This window comes from Narcine bancroftii, chromosome 7, assembly GCF_036971445.1.
Source record: "Narcine bancroftii isolate sNarBan1 chromosome 7, sNarBan1.hap1, whole genome shotgun sequence".
NCBI classification, from domain to species: Eukaryota; Metazoa; Chordata; class Chondrichthyes; order Torpediniformes; family Narcinidae; genus Narcine; species Narcine bancroftii.
This window is the reverse complement of record NC_091475.1, coordinates 147,131,785-147,155,375: the sequence shown is the minus strand read 5'-3', so window position 1 is coordinate 147,155,375 and position 23,591 is coordinate 147,131,785. Positions and strand designations below refer to the sequence as shown.

Below are 23,591 nucleotides of genomic sequence, written 5' to 3'. Positions count from 1 at the left end.
TTTTGTTAGAAAATTTAACTTAGAAATTTGAATTGGAAAGTTTACAATTTCCAGATTTTAAAAATTATTATAAAGCAGCACAAATGGGATTTCTCTCTTCTTTTATTTGAAGGAGAGAAACCAGCATGGATTAAAATAGAGATGGATAAAATAGGAGAGACAATATCTGAAGAATTTATATGTAAATGGGATATGAGATTAATAACTGGGGATAGGGATATTCCATTGTTGAAACATTTTATTCATGTATGGAATAAGGTAAACGTTGAAATGGGAATGAGGAATATGTGATACCTAAAATGCCATTGACTCAAAATAGATTTATTCCATTTACAATGAATTAAGAGAATAGTAGACTGCTTTGAAGGCAGAAATTTAATGTCATTTGATCAATTGTAAAATAAGTATTGAGTGAAGTTGCACATAATTGCAGCAGCGAACTGGCCCTGCGGCAAAGATGGTGTCACAGGTCCTTCTCTTCAGGTGCAGACCAGAAGTACGTGTACGCGCTTATGTCAGCGTGACATAAGTTCCAGGATGTGAGGGGTGGGCTCTGGGTGGCCTTGAAGGCTACAGTGTGAACTTCAAAGTAAAGCAGTTGTGCTAAACGAGTTTACAGCTTGCTGACTCAGTTCTTTTGCTGTGCTCACACACAACACACGACAATGGGATACAAAATAATACAATATTTTGTTATTATCAAAGAAAGGTGTATTTATGAGGTAAATTGGGTCAAACAATGTTATTGCCTGAAAAGAGTGAAATAGAAATTTTGATTTGTAAAAAATCAATTAAGAAGTTTATTTCAGCTATGTATACATTATTGCAAAAAATAATAAGAAAACAATGAATTCATAGATCTAGACAGAGATAGGAAACAAATTTAAACATTAGTATTATGGAGAAAAATTGGTTGAATATCATTTTTACATCAATTATATCTTACCCCACAGAAATTAAATAGACTAAAATCAGATGTATCAGATAAATGTTTCAAGTGTAATCAAGAGAAAGGTACTTTTGTTTTACATCCACATGCTAATGTCCAAATTTGAGACTATTTTGGATGGAATTAGAAGCATTTTCAGAATGGGTTACTGGAGTCACATTTCCTCAAGATCTAATGCTTTTCTTATTAGGTAATATATCAGGGATAAGGCCAAAAAAAATACATTTAATTTATTTCAAAAGGAATTTGTGAAACTTGCATTAGCATTCTCAAGAAAATGTATAGCAGTAACATCAGATTCGCATTTGGGAATGGACAGATGGCATATAGAAATATATAGTTTTATACCTCTTGAGAAGTTTACATATAATTTTAGAAATAAATATGATACATTTTTTTAAATCTGGTGCCCCTATTTACATATTGTAAATATTTATCTATAAAAGATATCCCCTGAACCTCAGAGAGCCTTGCCAACTCCTTTGTCTTTAATAACGTAAAGGCAAAAGTTGCATGAATATACTGAAATTTTAGTAGTAACTAGCTGTGTTTCTTTTTTTCTACTTTTTATTTTTTCCACGTTTTTTTTATTTCTTTCTGTTTTTCTGGTCTTTGGGGTTATTATTTGGGGAAGTGCAGGAGGGATTCAGAGGATTTATTATTGATGTATTATTGATTTGAGATGTATAATTGTTCAGTATTTTGACATTAATGCATGTATGGAAATTTAAATAAAATATTTTTTAATATATTGCTAATGTAACCACTGGGAAGCAAGTTGGCACTTTAAAAATGTATTCTCATTGGAACCACAATAGAACAGCAAAAAAGCTGGAATATGGAGATGAGAGAAAATGTTGACAAAGAGGGACAGAGCGCTCTCCAGAGTGTGACTGGTCATTCCCGAGTCCCAGGTAATTGAGACCCATTTCCCACGTCATTTTGAACTGAAGGCCAATCTAGGCACCAGTGATTGTAACAGGGGGCTCTGAAGATTTGGGATGAATAAAGACTGTGAACAATAAAGGGAAATTCAACAAACTATTATTATTATGGCCAATGTGTTAGCTCAATAAAAATTTAAGCTACCAGAAAAAAATAAACATTAGTAAAAGAGGATCATAGTAACTAAATGGCCATTATAAAATGGAGTTGAGGCAAAGATAAGGACAGGTGAAGGCTACCAAAGCTATACCACTAGGGCTACTAGCATATCAAGTATTTTTGAACTTTCTAACTAAATCACCTTAATATTATAGAAGGATTACAGTCCACCATCCTGCTCCTTTTTTCTCATGCCTCCCATCCACATCTTCACCAGGTCAATGGGAAAGTGTGCCCTATGCTGGAAACCATCGATTTAAACTATTCATGTTTTGCTTTGAACAAGTGGAGTAAGTATGGGAAAGATAAGCCCTAATTTGGGGGATTCCAAGGAAAGAGTCACTACAATTACCAAAGTGCCATTTTCTGAGGATGAGAATTTAATGAACAAGAATTAACATCGGTGGTAGAGTCTGTACACAAAGGCACATCAACTAAATGTTCTTCAGAGCTTAACACAGGACCAAGAAAAGTGTTTGAAAATGATTATCCGACTGGCAGTGGCAGCTCCTTGCAGTGATTAATTTTCACACTGATAAATCAGTCAAAAATCCAATAAAATAACCTTTAAAAACAACAAGATAAGAATATGGCCATTAACAAGGACCTGAAATGCAATATGTTTTTGTTACCAGAGCATATTTTCTCCCCAAGAAAAGACTGCCACCATTATCTAGACTGTTCCCCTTCTACCTGCTTCCTTTCACGAGCCCATTCTATTTTCCCAATCACAGGCGTTGTCATATCTGTTCTGCTTTTGATATGTTCCACATTAGTATTTCTCAGATATCCAAATTTCTCCAAGACCACGGCTTCATCTCCAGTGCTATTGATAAAACTCTCAGCCACTTCTGCTCCATTTCCCCTCTCCTTCTTCCAGAGCAAGGTTGAACTGCCCTTTGTCTCCACCTTCCATCCTGCAGCCTCCACATTCAAAAACTCTGTATTTACCCTCACTCTTATTTCAGCATTCCAGAGGACTTTTTTTTAATTGAATGTAGAACCATATACTTTTGTAGATTTTTATGAATTACTTGTTAGGCTGCAGCAAGAATTTGGTGCATACTTTCTGTACATTGTAGAATATATATGACAATAAACACCTGATTATTATTCTTTTCTGCATGTCACTGGCTTCCTACTCACAGCACCTTCACATAAAACCACAGGAGGTGCAGCATCTGTCATTTTATCTCTTCCCTCTGGTCATCCAAGCACCAATTGAAGTAGTGATTCACATGCACTCCTTCCAGTTTAGTGTGCTAAATTTGGTACCTCTACGTTAGAGTAGTCAAATGCATTTGGGGTTACAATTTTGCAGGGCACAAAGATAACACTGAGCATCCTTGTCATGTTGATCTGCCATTCCTTTTCCATTCTGACCTGATCCAACACAGCCCAATGTAAGCTTGAAAAGGTTCATCTTCCACAATTCAAACTTCACAGTTCAACAATGATTCAGATCAAATCAAATTATTTATTTATTTATGGTCAGAGTACATATATAACATCACAATCCTGAGATTGGAACGAGGGGTCATAAGTTAAGGGTTGGGGGGAAGAGAGTTGTAGCTGAGTGGAATGACATTCTGGAAGAGATGGTTGCAGCCGAGTCAATTTTGTCATTTAAGAGAAGGTTGGATAAGTGCATGGATGTGAGGGGATTGGAGGGTTATGGACAGGGAATGGGTAGGTGGGGATAGGAGTTCCCTTAAATTGGTTTGCACTAGAAGGGCTGAGATGGCCTGTTTCCATACCGTAATTGTTATATGGTTATATAGTTATAAATCAATTTTATGTGTGTGTATACACACACATCCATGCACATATACATATAGTACAAATAACAAAGGTTAAAATACTAATTACCCACAGTTCCCCACTGGTTACAAACTTCCAACTAGTGAAGCAATCATCCATCATTACCCTTCTACCTTCTATCACCTAGCCAATTTTGGATCCAGTTTCCCAATGTACCTTGGATCCCTTGTGCCTTAATCTTCTACACCAGCCTACAACATGGAACCTTGTCAAAACCCTTATGAAAATCTCAGTGAACCCCATCTACTGCTCTGCCATCTGGTTAGCTCCTCAAAAAAAAGTCAGATTTGTGAGATATGATGGCTCAGCACAAAACCAACACATAATAGGTTTGTAAAAATATTGATTTTTCCACATTCTCTAATGTTACTGTTCAATTTATCTTTAGGTTAATTAATTAATTCATCTGACAAGGCGTCAACACATAAAATGTTTTTAAAAAAGGCAAAAAAATGTTTGTTCATGCACATCAATCATTTGGATTAAAGCACTGTCAACTCGATGGTCTTTCTTAGTACAATAAAACCCCTGGTATCCGGCACCTGTGGGGATTAGTAGATGCTGGATAACTGAGTTTTCAGGTTCCTTGCAATGCCTAACTAATACATATGCATTAAGAATAAACAGTTTAAAAGACAAAAAATCATACTCTACTTCCATTGAACAAACTTCACATGAATTTATAAAACTTAAAGCATTTAACTTTATTTACAGTCACATACTTTGAAAACATTTAATCTTTGCTACATCTCCAGGTTTCTTCCCCTCTAAGGAGCCACCTGAAGGACAAACAAGAACACTGTAGATAGTTAACACCCCCCACCCCCCCACATTTGCAGATAAAGCCTGACTAATATACTAATAATATACTAATAAAGATAAAGACCTTTATGTAGCAGGGATAAGGAGACACTTTAGCGATCACCCAAACTAAAAGCTGCATCAACCAACTCTTCATCCTGGGCAACACCATTGTAGTTTCACACAACTTTATTCATACAGCTGCTACAAGCAAAGTACAACAAAAGCACTCTGCTAGCTGAATATTTGCGCCTATCTTCATACTAACTTTATGTGTTTCTTCAGAGAACATTTTCTTTTACAATTTTAAACTTCTATTTAAAATTTTACTTATTCTTATTCACTGCCAATACAGGTGCACCTCAAGGATGCGTATTTAGCCCACTGCTCTACTCACTCTACACCCATAACTGTGTGGCCAGCCACAATTACAATGCTATCTACAAATCTGGCAATGACACCACGGTTATAGGCAGAATCACAAACCGCAATGAAGAACCAGATAGGAGGGAAATAGATCAACACATTGAATGGTGTCCCGCCAACAACCTTGCACTCAATGTTAGCAAAACCAAGGACTTCAGAAGAAAGTTAGAAGAACATGATCCTGTCCTCGTCTAGGGCTCAGTAGTGAGGGTCAAGAACTTCATGTTCCTGGATGTCAACTCCAGAGGGTTGTTAAATAGGCCTTTGACATCACGGGCACCAGACATCATTTCATTCTTGTTACTCCTCACAAACTTCTTAGTAGTAGTTTGGGTTCAGGGGTCATTTGCCAGGAGGGCAGTGAATTTCCATGCGATGAGCAACATTGGAATGCAAGAAAAATATATTTGTGGGGTGTAGTATTTGTTGCTGTACACAACAGAGATCTTTGGGAGTGTAGTACCTCAGGAAGCACCAGTTCCTGATGCTTCTTGGGCAGGTTACATGATCTAAGTGCCAAACAGACTGCCTTCTATATGATTCTGTTCAACCTCTCTACCTGTCCATTCCTGATTAGATGGTATGGGGTAGTATGACTTGTGGCAAACCCCTTCTGGGGAGATATAATCTTTTAGATCCTTAGACACGAAGGCAGTGCCTCAATCAGAGTATATGTTATTTGGCATTCCTCACCAGTTAATAGCAGATCCAGGCATCTGATCACTGTTGCGTATGCATATTGGGACATGGAAAGGTAAAGGGGAAATGCAAGTATTCATCAACTACTGTAAGTAGATATGGGTTATGCGAAGCTGTAAGCAAGGATCTCTTGAAATCAATACTAAGCTATTCCATAGGTTTTATTGCTTTGATAAGAGTTCCTCCTGGTGGGTGGTAGAAATGAGGCTTTTGTTCAGCACAGAGCCTGCATGAAGCACAAAAAGGAGCAGCCAAGTTATTCCTGGATGACAGAGTCCATTGTGAATGTCAGCGAGTGTGGTGGAATTAAAGACTGAACAAGTGAACGCCCGATTAAATGCATCAGGGCTCACATTCTCTTTCCCAGGATGATACTTTGTTGTGTAACTAAATGCTACAAGTTCCAGCCTCCATTCTTGAATTTTTGCATTTTTAAAAATATTTTTATACTTTTTATTGTCAAACACGAAGGCCACTGACCTCTGATCAGTAACCAAGCTAAAGTGGCACTGTGCCAGGTAGTGGCTCCAATTACACACTCCCTCAATGATGGCAGTCGCTTCTTTCTCTACAATGTGCTCGTGCAATTCACTTCCTTATATCATTTTTGACATGAATGCAACAGGCCGTCCTCCTTGGTTAAGGACAGCAGAAATAGCCACATCAGATGCGTCACACTCTACCTCAAAGGGCAAGTTTTCATCCATCGAGTGCAGTGTGGCTTCCTCCAACTCTCTCTTTAGTAAGTTAAAGGTGTTCAGGGCCTTTTCCATCATTGGAACTTCTCTGTATTTACCATCAGTTGAATCTTGTTATAAAACCCATGAATCCATTTGGTTTAATAAGCAAACTTCCTGGGTGCCCTTTTTAAGGATGGCAAATTTTCAGGTGGAGGGAGCTCTTGTAGTGAGCAAAGTCTCTCAGGATCTAACTTAACAATACCATTCCCCACACTGTATCCAAGGACATTAATGGAATTCACAGACTCCACCTAATGAATCATTAAGTGTTAGGTGCCTCTTACTGATAGTCTACAGTAATTTCTTTACATTTTAATCATGTCCCTCTTGTGTACATCCAGCAAAGGTGATATTTACAAAGCAAGAGAAGGCACCTTGCAGTTTTTCTTGTTTAACTAACTCAGTGGTGCTCAACCTTATTCGTTCCACTCACATACCACTTTAAGTATTTCCTATGCTATAGGTGCTCTGATATTAGTAAGGGATTGCTTAAGGTGGTATGTGGGTGGAAAGAAAAAAGTTTGTAAACCACTGTTTTAATTATACATAATTGACTCGTTATGTGCACGGTTTCAGAACACCAAAGGAAATGGGCCAATTACAATTTTTATCAAGCAAAATATTTCAGTAGCAATGATTCTCAACCTTCCCTTCCCATTCACATAAGCAGTCCCGTACTAATCACAGCACCGATAGCATAGGGATTACTTAAAGTGGTATGTGAGTGGAAAGAAAAGGATTGAGAGTCACTGAACTAACTTGTCCATAGCTTGCTGGAAAGTGGCTCCAAATGGAATCCTACAAAATTGGTATAAGTGTCCATTGGCTTTAAAAGCTGTCTCCTTCTTATCTGATTCCTTCAGTGACATTTAGTGGTAGGCCCTTTTCAGATCAAAGGTGGAGAACACACTACATATCGTTCACCATTTTGTTGATTCTTGTCAAGGGGTAAGCATCCAATTCCATGCATTGATTGATTATCTGTGACTAATCCACACACATTTGCTGCTTGTGTCAGTGGGTAGGATCCTTCTCCATTATCACTTGGTTATGGTGATATGCACATCTCAATTATGCCTTCTGAAAGTAATTGGCAAATTTCCTCTCCAATGAAGTCTTGATTATCTTTGCTAAAGCATCTTGATTTGGCAGCAATTGGTTTACAGCTTAGTGATAAGTTTGGAAAAAGGGATGGCTCTTCTATTTTTGCTGCTGTCACGCACAGTAATGATCAGCACCCTTCACAGTTAAATCAGACAAGGGTCCTCTGTATTCAACTTTTACACTCAGATACTGACACTAGAAATCCTGACCAATTATTAAGTCAGAGCATAGGTCAGGTGGCAGTGTACTACTGGCTATTAAGACTAAGAGTTAAGTCAACAGCAATACATCATTGGGAACTAGCATTTTAAAATGTTCTGAGCCAATGTTTTTACTGGATGGGGGGACCTTTAGTTTTTGTACCCTCATGACTTTCTCACTAATGTAACTATCCATGAATCCAACAGAGCACTTAACCTTTTACCATTCACAGTTACAAAAGTTGTGGCTTCAGCGAATCCTTGTGGCACATTAGTAAGTGCAGCCAGTGCCTGAGAATTGACCACTGTTGCCACTGTGCTTGTTGAGGCCCTGGATTTCCACACGCTTCTTGGCACATTTATTACAAGTAGCCTCATGTGCTGGACAGTTATCCTATGAATGGTAAGAGAAATAACAGAAGAAGCATTTCTGTTTTGTATTATAAGTGGCAGCCGCAGCTGGTTTCTCAAGAGCAACTGGAAGTTTATCAGGCAGCCATGCTAAAGAATCCTTCTCACATACCTGTGGTACCTGTGATGGTTCAGAGTTCACTACTGCAGCTATATAGGCTGCCGGGGTAGTATATGTATAATTATTGTATTGAGCTACATCTAATGCACTTGCAGTCTGCATGTCCAGTGTTTTGTTTTCTAAGAGATGCTGGCATATTGCAGGTGAGGCAATGCCAGTGATGACCGTGTCATGAATTACCTCATTTCCACACTGCTCTGCACTATGATCTTGAAAATTGCAGCTTCACTTTAACTTTTCCAAATCCCTCAAGGAATTGTCTAATGATTCTTCTAGCTTCTGCTGCCTGGTAACAGTAAATGTCTGCCAACAACCTTTGGGAGTCTTCACATATAAACTATCCAACTAACAGATAGCTGAGTCAAAATTTTCACATCCTTCTATGTATTCGAAAACATTGCAATTTACACAGCCTGATAGTGTTCTGTACTTGTTCAGTATCTTGTCCCCATAGTCGTTGAAGTAGTTCATGAAAATTGTACGTCAGTGTTGCTGTAACACGACTGATCGCACTTGGAGACTTGTGAAGAGCACAAATACGCTTTTAGTAGCTTACAGTCAATAGCTGGTAGTTACAATAGTCCTTAGGTGAATCTGAGGTAAGGTGGCAAAACCAGGGTTTATATTGGGGTAGGTGAGGGAGGAGCCACCCATCAAATAATATATAGGCAATGAATTCCAGTTCACTGCAGTCACCACTCCTTGGCAGCTGTTGGTGAACTGGGGTCGATGTCTAAGCACTTGGGCCTCCGCACCATCTCCATGCTTGTCAATTAAGTTGAGTAAATTGCTATGAGAAAGAAAAACTTTGTAGCTGCTTTCAAAGTTACTCAACTTAATTGTACAGTTACAGTCTGAAAATGGCAGCAGTTAGAATTTAGAAGAAAGACGCTTGGCAGCAGCTAGAAGCTGATTGGAGCAAGAGAGGTCAGGCGACCTGAGGACCAACAGCAGCCAGGATCAACTAAATATGAAATGCAAGCTCATTAACAATTAAGAATACCTTGGTAATATTACAGAGCCTAAAGATCAGTCCTCAGCGGCACAAGGACAGCTTCTTCTCTGTTGCCATCAGATTCCTGAAATATCAATGAGCCAAAGACACAGCCCTTACTTTGACTTTTTGTGCACTGTTTTTTTTTGTAGGGTATTTTTTACATTCATATAAACCACCTAACCAATGTATTTTGTGGCTTGTTCATGACAATAAATTCTTTATTCATTTATTTTCCTCAGTATTTTTGCTGGTTGCTTGAATACTGGATATCAGGCTTTTTACCGTAATCAGAAAATGTTTGGTTGAATTCCCAGGAACTTGATCACAAAACATTCAATTGGTGTTGCCATGTTGAGGAAGTGTTACGCTGCTCAAGATGTTGGCCTTTGGATCAAATACAAAACTAAGATTTTGTCTATTTTCTCAGGTGGACCTCAAAGATCCTACAATCTTGTTCGATGAGGAGCAGGGAAGTTATCCTATGTCAATCAATCAATTAACTTAATGAGAGCAGATAAATCCAGTTTGTATCCTGTTTGTGACAGCTTGCTATGTAGAAATTGACTGGCATATTGCCTATATTTCATCCACACTACATTTTCAACATGTTTAATTGGCTGTAAAACATTTTGGAATTATGTGAAAGATTCTACACAACTCATTCTTCTCTGTATTCTTTAAACATAAACACTTAATTTACATTTGTTAAAATGTTTATATTCCATTTATAACTCATTAACATGTCTCATGAGAAACTAATGACTTTGTAACTCACCATAATTCACTGAATAAATATCTCCTGGTTGCCTGAGGAACCATGTATATAATACAATATAAAGAACTTAAATAGATGCACTGTTTTCTTTTTTCAACCGTTCACATATATATGATTTAGCAGACTTCTGGGCCCATTCCAGTTTAATTCAGCAGATGTATTCAATCTTCCTGGAGGTCACTACCCTTGAGTAAGGAAAAATATATTCCCCTGGAGGAAAACTATCTTTCAGATGGTTTTTGATTAATGAGAAGATTGCAAGATTTTTTTTCCCAAGGAGTGTAATTTAAGAAAGAACAGTGTGTTTATTTATCCTTGGCAAGTAAATTCAGTGCTTTGGTAAGTGCTCGAAAGGCTCTTACCTACAAGACACTCTGACAAGCAATTTGGCCCTCTACATGTAAATATAATTATTAATTTTTAAAAAAAAATAATCACAGAGCACTTTCACTATTTCCTTTTCATGTAGAGAGGCTTATTGCAGATATTCACACTATTATTATATGATGCTCCAGGGTTGGAGTGATGGAATGAGATGCTCATATTTGAACTGTCAGTGATGGTAAATTGCTGGGTTAGCCTAATGTCCCACAGCAAAACAAAACTATAAATTTTAGCAAATGAATATAACTGCTGGATTTCATATAAGTAGTGTTTCTTTGCTGCTTATTACCACTCAAATACCTATTAATATGTCATACTCAGGGTAGCAATAGAAAATATACACAGGGAATAGAGGGATATGTATCATGTGAAAGCACAGTTTTAGTTTAACTTGAGCAGCATGTTCAGCACAGATACACAGGCCAAGGGGCCTGTTCTTGTGCTCTACAGTTCTAGTTTCTAAAGCCCCTTTCACACTGGCAACCCACTAAATAGGCAAGTAAATAACCCATGTGGCAGTACCTGGTGAGCCGTTCACACTGGACTATGAATTCCCTGATTCATGTGGATATTGTGGCTCTAAGGGGGGGTGGGAGGGGGGGCTCAACCTCCAGTGGTGATGTCCCGAGTGATGTATTACATACTCGCAGGCAGTGAAATTATAGCGGAAATAAAGTGCATACAAGCTCAATGTATAAAAGAGCACAGGAAAAACACACATAATTTAATAAGACATACACACACAATGTATAGAAGACCGTGGGAAAATCTACTGCAGTGAGCTTCAGACTGTTCAAACTTAGGACAAACCCACAGACCAGCTTGTCATTATTCTCTAAACAGAGTGTAACAACTATTTACGTAGTATTATAAGTAATCTTGAGATGATTTATAGCAGAGTTTCGCACTGATAGCACTACCGGCCACCCTGTGACAGCCCTGCCAGACGCATGCTGAAAGCCCCACCTGCCGCACGCTGACAGACCCACTAGCCACGCTCTGATGGCTCCACCAGCTGTGCACTGATATATAACTGCACTGATATTAAAACTACCAGTTGACACACACACTTAGGCACTAACGTCACTAATGATACCCAGTTGAGCCAGTTGCCCATTCATACTGCAGCCGAACCAATTCAGCCAGGCTCTGATACATTCCTCTATCAAGTATCAGAGCCAGGATGATTTTTACCCACCCCGAGTACGGTTGGGAGTCTTGACACTGCCAGGTTACCCGCTAAATACCCACTAAATTGCTCGGTTCAACCCACGTTTTTTGGTAGTGTGAAATGGGCTTAAGTTCTAATCCTCCATTTCTATCTTCTGCCTCTTACAACCAGACACATTCTGTATCCAACTGACCAGCTAACACATATATTCTCACCTTCTGGACCTGCCCTCCATCCAATACTTTGATAAAGTCCATGCAGACAGAATCTACCACCCTTTCCTCATCAATTCTCTTTGTCACCTCTTCAAAAATCTCAATCAAACTCATGAGACATGATTTCCCATGCACAAAGAGATGAAGACTTTCCCTAATCAGCCCTTGGCTTCACAGATCCTTTCCAATGTCCACTGATGTATCACCCACCTGTAGTCCCTTGTGTTATCCCTGCTATCCTTAAATTAACAAAAATAATTCATCAGCTATTACCCAAACGTTTGATACCTCACTCATGCCCAAGTAAGTTACAAAATTTAAAAAGTAAACAAAATCTCTGCCAGGGCCCCAAATCTTCTCCCATAGCAACATAGGATAAGCTCTTCAGGTTCAGGGCATTCTCCACTTTTGAGTTTCAGGATATCATATTGATATTCTCCAGAATTTCACTGTACTCTTCCCAAAACTCACTAGCTTCCATGTGCTTCTCCAAGTAAATGCAGATGAGAAGTATTAATATAACACCTCTCCACTTCCTGTGTCGTCGTCCCCCCCTCCATATAGATTACCATGTTGATCCTGGGATCTACTCCCTCCCAGCTACCCCTTTATTCATGATAGATTCTCAATTATTTCACCTACCAGGTATATCTTATGGTTCCTTTTTGCCCACCTGATTTTGTTCTTAAGTGTACTTCTACGTGTGAAGTTGGAGATATGATGAGCAAGTTAACAGATAACATGAAAATTGGCGGCATTACTTATTGTGATGAGGATAGTTTTCTGCTACAGAATGACACTTATGAGTAGAAGAGATAGCAGAGAAACGGAAGATGGAATTTAATCCATAAACTGTAAGCTGATGCATTTTGGGAGCACTGAATAAGGGGAAGAACCTCAGGAAATACTCGCAGAGAAGGTAGTTAAGATGGTTACAAAATACTCTGTAAACTGGCTCATCATTTTATGATGGCAGGGAGTTAATGTTATAATTATAAGAAGCATTAGTTAGGCCATGCTTGGAGCACTCTGTGTATTTCTGATCAGTGCACTATTTTAAAGTGTGACTGCACTGCGGGGAGTGTCAAGGAGATTTACCAGGAGGTTTCCTGGGGTGAAGCGATTCAGCAATGAGATTAAATTTGATCAAATGAATTTACTTTCTTGAGGAAATGTTCTGATCGAGGGGTCATCACTATGGAATAACTATGCCCAACACAGTTATCAATATCAGGAGGAAATTCATTTAAGGTAAGGGGTAAAATATTTAGAAGGGGCTTGAGGAAATTGTTGAAATTTGGAATGTAATGCCTGAGGGAGTGGTGGAAGCAGACCCTCTTCCAACATTTAAGAAATACATAAATGATCATAAAAGGCCACAAAATTAGTGCTGGAAAGTAGGCTTAGTACAAATATTTGATAGGCAGCCCAGATACAGGGGTCATAGGCTTGGTTACATGTTTATGACTTTGACTGCATGACTTACACTGAGCATTAAGTAAATTAATAATGTGTGCTTATCAGAATTAATGACCTTGGGCTTCTTCTTAAGGTGTTTAGCTACATCTTCTGCTCATCTCTGATTAGTTCCACTTAAAGACTTTGAATGAGGGAGGATGCACAAAAAAAGATTTGTTAAGATAGCTCTAGCCGTAGCAAAAAAATGCATTATGTCAACCTGGAAATCAGAAGATAATTTGAAAATACAACAATGGTATATAGAAATGAATAAATGTATTCCATTAGAAAAAATAACATATAGTTTAAGAAATAATATTGAAATATTTGAACAAATATGGGAGCCTTACATGAAACACAATAGCGAAAACCTACCGGGGACATTCACTACCTAAATTAACGAAAGGAGAAGGAAATGAAAAGAATTGACTCAGTGGAATTTCTTGTTTATTTTTATTGAATGACAACATTGTTTGACTGGTTTAATGTATCCTAGATTTTGTACTTTAAATGGACGGGAGGGGGGAGGTAGGGAGGGTGGGATGGGAGGTGGGGGGGAGAAAATGGCACTGTATATATTTGAAAAAGAAAAAGTATGTATCATGGTTAATGTGGTTTATGGTGTGAAAAATAAAAAAAATTAAAAAATTTTAAAAAAGACTTTGAATGAGATATGGTTAGTCCAAAATGTCTATGTGAAAGCAGGAGCAGGAGCCTCAAACCTTCAAAAAATTATATTGCTCCACGTTAAATACTTCTAATGATTTATCTTCTGGAATAGAGAATTCCATCAGTTCACCACTCTTTGCAAGATTTCTTATGAACCTCTACTTTAAATGACAAACCCTTTATATTGTAACAATGTCCCCTTGCTTGAGGCTACACACCTTCTAGAAAAACAATCACTTAGTCTACATTTTTTAACCATTAATTGCTTAAAAAAAACAAATTGCTAAATTTCTCTTACTGAAAGCGATTTCCGTATACAGGTATCCTCCGCTTTTTGAATGTTCGCTTTACGCTACTTAGCTTTTACAAAAGATTGACATTAGTATATGTTTTCGCTAATCCGAAGAGGATTTTCGCTTTTATGTGAAAAGGCGAGCAGAAAGTCATAGTCTTTGTGACTGTCAGTTGCCACAGCCAGACTCAGGGTGTCAGTCATGAGCAAAATAAATGCCGACAAGGATGTCTTGCAAGAGCTTGCCTTGGTGGCTGCTATGTTATATTTGACTTTGGTCTTTTAATCAGTTGAGAAGGAATGGGAGGAGGAGGAAGGGTGGACAGAGCGAGGGAGGTACTGAGCACGGAGGGCTCGGAGGGGAAAGGCCTGGGGCAAAAGGAGTCTGCCCTAGGAAAGAGACATGCAGGCAGCATCGGTTGAGAAATTAGAGACTGGAGTTGAGAGGTGGAGTGGATGAGCGAAAAGAAAGGGTGTGTGTGTGTGTGTGTGTGTGTGTGTGTGTGTGTGTGTGTGTGTGTGTGTGTGTGTGTGTGTGTGTGTGTGTGTGTGTGTGTGTGTGTGTGTGTGTGTGTGTGTGTGTGTGTGTGTGTGTGTGGGAGGCGGGGGGGAGAGGCACTAGGGATGTGGCCTGGAAGCCAAGGGGGCAGTAGCCCGATAAAGTTTGGGAACCACTGCATTAGATGAATCCAGTATGATTTGATGCGTTATTTTTTTTGAGCCTTGGAACACTCAAAAAATGTTCCCGTATAAATTAATTGTAATTGCTTCTTCACTTTATGACATTTTGGCTTACAAAAGGTGTCATTAGAAAGCTCTACTTTCAGATAGCGGGGGATACCTGTACCTGTTAGGAAATGAATGTCAATTTTAATTAGGAGTTATGTGAGTTGCAGCTATTAATACAAACAAGAAACAATCTTCAAAAATAACCGGTTCACATGTTTCTTCTAAACAGTAGTCAAACAGACACCAGTCTGTTCACAGTTGGAGAGCACCTAAGAGATACACTTTGGAAACTGACAAACAATTATTGTGGTTTCCTGAGGTCCAAAAATGAGTCAGGCAACATGGAGAATTCTTCAGGAAAGTGTAATTTGTTACATTAGTACTGGATTAATGAATACATAATGAACAATACATAGGTCTATTTTCTATATATTCCCCCCTTTGAGACCTTAATGGCCTCACATAAAGAGAGAGAAGATAAGGAGCTGCACAAATAAAAGGTCAGATTAAACTACAGAAGTTATCCCTAAAATTGGGTTATTTACAATTTTTGGTGCTTATATTTCAAAGTATTCTCTCTCCCATTCCCTGGGCCACTGAACCAAAATCTGTCCTTGAAATATCTTGAGACAGGAAAAAAAAGGACCCAGGAACCCTTACAGACTCATCTCAGTCACTCTTCTTGTGTGTGTTGCACTTTAATATTACCTTCCTTTTTAAGATTCAGCAATGAGAAGAAATTTGATCAGATGAATTTACTTTCTTGAGGAAATGTTCTGATTGAGGGGTCATCACTATGGAATAACTATGCCCAACACAGTTATCGATATCAGGAGGAAATACATTTAAGGTAAGGGATAAAATATTTAGAAGGGACTTAATTCTTTAAGATAAATTAGATTTATCTTTTGGTTTGTAATTTTTAATTAGCTAAAATCACAATTGAATGTAAGATATATGACTCCCATGACCTTCCAAATATTTAGGTTAGCCAAGCAAGCCATCCATTCTGCCCATCGGTCCCTGTCTAAAACTGTCTAACTGATTATGGATATCTTGCATCGCCTTAGAAATAGTGAAGGAAAGCTCTTATCCCCTACAATCGAGCAGACCCCACCCTGGGTAGCAAACTGATAGTCCACCGAATATCTGAGAACAGCCTCATTTCTATCAATTCTCAATTTACACCCTGCAAACCTGCCAATGTCTCATTGCCCAATGCCGTTAAGCCACAGATGAGATTATTGTGATTCTTGGCAGCCACCACCCCAGCTGATCCTCCAAGGGATATGGAACTGAGGACTCCCCATCTTATATCAGATCCTAGGGTAACAGGATTGTTGTAGCCCGCACAAATTCCTTTGTCACTCCTCAGGTGATGATCCATCTTCTGACTCTAACGTTCTCTGCCAGGGGATGACAAGAGGTCCTATTGTCCCAATGGTAAACAAGGCAGGAAGGCTGTTTCCTGTAATACATAGCCTTTCTTTAACTGATAACATGCGGTGGAGTCTCGATACATTTGTTGGTACCAATGTCTGGGATCTCTCTCTCTCTCTCTCTCTCTCTCTCTCTATATATATATATAGATATATATATATCTATATATATATATAGATATATATATATCTATATATATATATAGATATATATATATATTAACAAAATCGAGGGTGTTTTTTCCTATTCTTCTTACTTCCCTTTGTTTTTCCTAGCAGCGTCCCCATAAACCACCCGAGTTCCTCGAGTTAGATTCAAACATTCCTTCCTTAAACAAATGCATGAGAAGTGTCCTTCCTTAATCCTACAATCGTGTTCCCAGCAGGCAAATCATCTTTCAATTTTACTATCCCACATCCCATTTCATCAAAACACATGGGGTACCTATTATTTAAGCAATCTGATGACTATACAATCTGAAGTTATAAAAGCGAGTACCTTGACAACCTCCTCTAGTCATTCTATCTATTTGATCAAATAAGTGTGGCCGGCTTTCTATACATCTTTCTTTATCTGCTTGGAACCACTTAAGCGATTTATTGGCCAATAGCCCTAACTTCTGATTGGTGTAGCTCCTGTACATGATATGTAGAGGGAATCACATATACCAATTTACAAGACCCCATCCAATTAGTAGTATGTCAAAATAAATGTCTCATTGTATATACTGAGAGTCTTGCATCAATTTTCTCCCATGTGTAGCATGGCTATCTGACTGGAGGTACCATTAATATAAGATGTCATATTATACCCTGCTGTTCTCCACATTTACATCCTTGTTCTGCATCAAAATCCATTCTATCATTTTCTGTATAGGGTAGGGGCTGGGTTTGAGGGGATATATCCTGTTGAGTTGGTTAGAATATTGGAATAAATTCAACAGCTATAAATGTTTATCTTATCAATATATAAGTAAGACACATTTAAAAAGGTATTATGCAGGCACCCAAAATTCCTCTTTCCAGTCACGACTCCAGTATTCAGTTTAAATGTCAAGGTAACAAAAGGCATAACAATAAACTTCTCATGTTGTAAGTGGGCCTCTTTTTTTAAGTCTGTTATTATTAATGTCGTGATGCCTTAGCTGGGCCTTCAAGCTTTACTACAGTCAGTAGTAGACTTTACTACAGTCTGTTTGATGAATCTAGTGAGGCTGTTCTTCAAGCTTTACTACAGTCAGTGTTATTACCGAGACCTAGAAATGTCCCTACCAGTGAGTTCTCAATTTCTTTTGATCCCAATTCTTTACCAGAATGTAATTCTCAGGTTTGACATTAGGATATTCACCACTTTTATCTGTTGGATCACCTTCCTTTAGGTTGGCTTGTTCTACCTGGGAATGTGTCTCTCAAAAAAGTCATAGTTAGATTACTCAAATAAATGCTTATGTCATCACCTAATGACAATAAATCCATCCCTACTGGCTGTGTGGGCTTTGCTCCCCAAGATGTCCGTATTAGCTGTCCATGGACCATCTCTGTGGCAGATGACCGTGACTTAGCAGGTGGTGTCATCTGCACTTTAAACAATGCTAGGCGTATTTCTGTTTCCTTAGTTAATTTGGCCAGTTTAGTTTTTTTTTTATTCATTTGCACATTACACTATTCCTGCTACCTGGAGTTAATGGGAGTAGTCAAACCACTCTAATCCCCAATTCCTTTAATCAATTTAGTTTCTGTTGACAACTTAGTCAACTCATTCTTTAAGGACCCAGACAAATCAATAATAACAAGACAATACATTGTTACTTACTTAATTCTATAAACTCAATCTATATACATGCATATTTTAGGCATTCATGTCTTTCCCTAAGGGTACTTAATTTCTTAACCAGGTTTATTTTGTAGGCAAATAATACATTCCTTCCTTTGGAAGGTCCTATTTTCTTAGATTAGTGATGTGCCTTTCCTTTGCCACTCCTCCTTAGTCAATCTACATCATTGCATATATACAATTAAGTAGTACAAGTAAAAGAAATTGCATTCGGTCCAGAAATTTTCCAGCAGGGATGGTTCATATTTCAATTTCTGGCACATCCCCTACTGTTTACAGAGCTTAATGACATGGTAGGGGCATCCACATGAACTTGTGCAAGATCGTTCTATTCAAGCAGTTAATCGCTTTCGGAATAAATGATGAAGGGACTGTTTATAACAGCAGCTTTTGCAGTAGCATCTGAATTACCAAACCCAAGGGGTGGAGAGTTCTGGTATGGGCATAAATATTCTTTTCTCTATCATGTAGGCTCCGATAAAGGCAAACAATTTAAATTCCTGGGAAAACTGGATGATAGAAGGCAGCCATCTTCATTAATTCACTTCTGTATTTTTCACGGTAGTTTTAAAAAGGCCATCGAGTTAACAGTAATGCACTCATAAAAGATCAGATGAATTCACTAAGGGAAAGGTTGATAATGGCTCAAAAGTGCTTGAGTCATCTATTGGATTAGATATCAGGAGAGCTGCCCCTAAATGTTGGATGTATTTTATTCTGGCTTTCAAAGGTACCTCAGCTCTCTCTTTTTAATTCTTGGCATGAAGGTCATCACCACTCTGCGAGGTTGTTATTGGTATTAGACCAGTTTCAATTAGTCTTAAACAACGTTGCAAGTTGTTAAAAATAAATCTTTCTTCTGTGTGATTCCTTTTGTACAAGTTTGTAACTGAGAAACACTGCAGAAGTGGAACACCATTTTTTTTTCATTGTTATTTTTAAAGTCCAACAACTTGTGAAACTGTTGCATGACTGAAGCACTCTGGAAGGCAGGTTTCCAATTGCTGCAGATAACTTTCAGTTCGAGTTTTTTAACACCTTCCTCCTCCTCACTCATGCACAGTCTTACTACTGTCAGTGAAAGTGGGAGGAAAACTTTCAAGTTAGTGTTTTTTTCCAAAATGAGCAACAATTTTACATGAGAGCCACCATAAATATGTGTGTATAGTGTGAAAATTTTATTCGGCAGTACCCTACCCCATCTTTTTATTTAGGTGTCTACCTGTTTCCCCACATTTCTGATGGCAAGATGGCATAAGGAACAGACGTGCCTTCCAGTCCTCTCCTGACTCTAACTTATTGATTTGTCTTTAAGTGTCCATTAAAACTTTTTTTAAAAGTTTGTAAATAGTATGAGGTGTTGAATTAATACCTAATGATACATTTGTTAAAAAAAAGTAAAAGGAAACATCACAGATTGTTAAAAAATTATATTTTCCGAAATTATCTGAGCCTACTTGTTTACAAAAAGCCACGACTCAGCGTGAAATGGATCCAGGAAAAGAAGCAAAGAATTTGGCCTTGGAGCTCTGTTCTGATTCCGTAAGTCTTTCTGAAGGTCGTTTTCAGCTGCCTTTAGAACAAAGGGCTGGCCGGATTCCAGTATTTCAAACAACGTCTACTAAGACTTTGACTGCTGAATTAGCTGAGGCGCCACCAGTTGGAGAGTTAAAGAGTTGTTATTTGACTGCTATACCACCATTTATAACAGCTCTTCCAGATACTGACATAACAAAGCTTTTAAAGGAGATCAAAGATAACCCTGATCATCAGCCTCCTGATACTTCTGGGGGGTCTGTGGCAGGGGCTCTTACACGGAGTCAAACTGCAAGAAAAGCTACTAAATTAAAAGAAGGGATAGAAGGTCCTCTGATTCCACAAGAACAGCAGGATCCTACCATGTCTGGATCTATTGATGTTGATATACTTTTCAAGAGTCTTGAACATAAGATATTTTCTTCAATGATGCATTTAGGTGATTCTATGAATAATCTTACTTCTAAGATTAATGCATTGGTGGATGTCAATACTCAACAGATGGCTGATTATGGAGCTTTGAAAGTCGAAACTATTGACCAATTGAAATGCTACAGATTCAGAATAAAAATTTAGCAAAAAAGGTTGATTATTTGGAGAACCAATCCAGACGGAATAATGTGAAAATTGTCGGCTTGCCAGAAGGCATAGAAGGGCCAGATCCAAGAAAATTTTTCACTGAATGGATTCCACAAGTGTTGGGACAAGATAAGTTTCCTGAAGGTTTAATATTGGAACGGGATCATAGAGCTTTGAGAAGGAGACCTTTTTCAGGACAGAATCCAAGACCTGTTCTGGTTCGCTGTTTAAATTACTGTGATAGAGAGACTATTTTACGTATGGCTATTAGAAATGCACAGCAAAACAGATCTCCATTGATGGTTCAGAATAATCGTGTTTTCTTCTATCCGGATTTGAGTCAGGAAATTATGTTTCAATGACGTGCATTTAATTCTGTGAAAGAATTATTGTGGAAATAAGGATATAAGGCAACATTTAGATACCCTGCAGTTCGAGCTTTTTAACACCTTCCTCCTCCTCACTCATGCACAGTCTTACTACTGTCAGTGAAAGTTGGAGGCAAACTTTCAAGTTAGTTTTTTTTTTCCAAAATGAGCAACAATTTTACATGAGAGCCACCATAAATATGTGTGTATAGTGTGAAAATTTTGTACCAAAATTTGAGCTGAAAGTAGGGGGTCGCATTATACACGCACATTTACGGCAGTGCGAATCAGGCAGGTGAGGGGGAAGAGAGATGGCAGCACGACTGGGGGGGGCAGGGGCAGAGGTGGCAACACAAATTGGGTGGGCATGTGGGAAGAGAGATGGCAGCACAAATCAGGCGGGCGAGGGGGAAGAGAGACGGCAGCGCGAATCGGGTGGGCGAAGTGGAAGAGAGATGGTAGCACAAATTGGGCAGGTGAGGGGGAAGACAGACGGCAGCACAAATCAGGTGAGTGAGGGGAGGAGAGACGGCAGCATGAATGGCGGGCAAGGGGAGGGGGATTGTATTATACACGGGGGTAAAATTTTTCTCCCTTTTTCCTCTCAAAAATGCTAAACAATTAGCAAAGAGATTGGCCAACTGTGTACCAAAAATAGTAAAACTAGACCAAACTGGATTTATTAAAAAAAGACAAACAATGGACAATATCTGTAAATTCATTAACTTAATCCATGCAGTACAAGGAAAAAAAAACTCCAACAGTAGCGGTTGCTTTAGACGCAGAGAAAGCCTTTGACAGAGTAGTATAGAATTATTTATTCAAAGTACTACAAAAATTCAACCTACCAGAGAAATATATTAATTGGATTAAAACATTATAAAAGGGACCAATGGCGAAAGTGACAGTAAATGGATATATAACAAAACAATTTAACTTAAGCAGATCAACAAGGCAGGGATGTCCACTATCTCCCTCACTATTCACGTTAGCTATAGAACCACTAGCAGAACTGATGAGAACAGAAAATAAAATAAGAGGGATAAAAATAAAAGAGAAGGAATATAAAATCAGTCTATTTGCAGATGATGTTATAATATACTTAACAGAACCAGAAATATCAATAAAAGAATTACATAAGAAATTGAAGGAATATGGAGAAGTATCAGGGTACAAGATCAATGCAAATAAAAGTGAAGCAATGCCAATGAATAATGAAAAAGTTTAAGAAAGAATCACCATTTAGATGGCAAACACAAGCAATTCGATACCTCGGTATACAACTAAATAATAATCTCGGCCATCTATATAAACTAAATTATCAGCCATTAATGAAAAAAATTACAAGACGACTTAGAGCACTGGAAAGAGTTACCACTAACACTGATAGGAAGGATAGATTGTATTAAAATGAACATCTTCCCAAGGATATAATACCTATTTCAATCATTAACAATTCACCTAACAGAGAAATTCTTCAAGGAGCTAAAGAAAATAATAAGGAAATTCTTATGGAAAGGGGGGAAACCGAGGATAGCACTAGATAAATTAACAGAATGGTACAAACAAGGAGGTTTACAACTACCAAACTTTAAGAATTATTATAGAGCAGCACAATTAAGATACCGATCAGAATTTTATCAAATAAGGGAAAAAACAGAATGGACCAGATTAGAACTAGATAAAATAGGGGAGAAGATACCTGAACATATACTATACAAGTGGGATGATAAATTGGTGCAACATAGGAATTCACCAGTATTGCACCATCTGCTCAACATTTGGAAGAAGAGTCACGTAGAAAGGAATAAAATAAATTATCAACTACCAAAACTAATATTGACACAAAATCAACTAATCCCTTTCACAATAGATAACCTTTCCTTCAGAGAATGGGAGAGAAAAGGGCTCAAAAGAATAGAAAATTGTTTTTCGGGAAATAAATTATTATCTTTTGAACAAATGAAGGACAAATATAATATAACTCACGATACAAGGTTTGCATACCACCAACTGAAAACCTACTTGAAGGACAAATTGGGAAACAGTCTGAGGTTACCAGAAGGAAGCAATTTTGAATATGTGATAACAGACACAATGATAATTTAAAAAATTATAACAAACATGTACATCAAACTGCAAGAAAAGGAGAATGAGGAAACTAACTCTAAACCTAAACAAAAATGGGAACAAGATCTAAACATAAAGATAAAGAATGAAACATGGGAAAAGCTATGCTCCGGATCTATGAGAAATACAATAAACATGAGGTTACGCATGATACAATATAATTGGTTACACAGGCTATACATCACACCCCAAAAGTTAAATAAATGGGACCCAACAGTATCAGACAGATATTTTCACTGTAAAAAGGAAACGGGAACAACAATACATGCAATTTGGACATGTGAGAAAGTGAAAAAATTTTGGGATGATCTGAACCAAATATTAAATAAAATCACAAAAAGCAATATACCAAAAAACCCAGAGATCTTCCTTCTAAGAAATAAAGAACTTGGACTTGATTTAGATGGAGCACAAAAAAGATTTATGATGATAGCCTTAGCTGTAGCAACTTGAGAATACAACAATGGTACATAGAAATAAATAAATGTATTCCATTAGAAAAAAATAACATATAATTTAAGAAATAACATCACAATCTTCGAACAAATATGGGAACCATACATGAAATACAATAGAGAAATCCTACTATGGACCTCCACCACCTAAAATGACAGAAGGAGAAGACAACGAAATGAACTG

General features: G+C 37.9%; 1 long non-coding RNA gene across 1 annotated transcript in view; it reads left to right on the top strand.

Moving 5' to 3' along the window:
- Positions 1-15,787: 15,787 nt before the first annotated feature.
- The window catches only part of LOC138739187 (uncharacterized), a 40,167-nt gene continuing 32,363 nt past the window's right edge, over positions 15,788-23,591 (top strand). Inside the window, exon 1 of the long non-coding RNA XR_011342074.1 lies at positions 15,788-15,916. This is a non-coding gene — a long non-coding RNA (uncharacterized lncRNA). The remainder of the gene's footprint in view (positions 15,917-23,591) is intronic.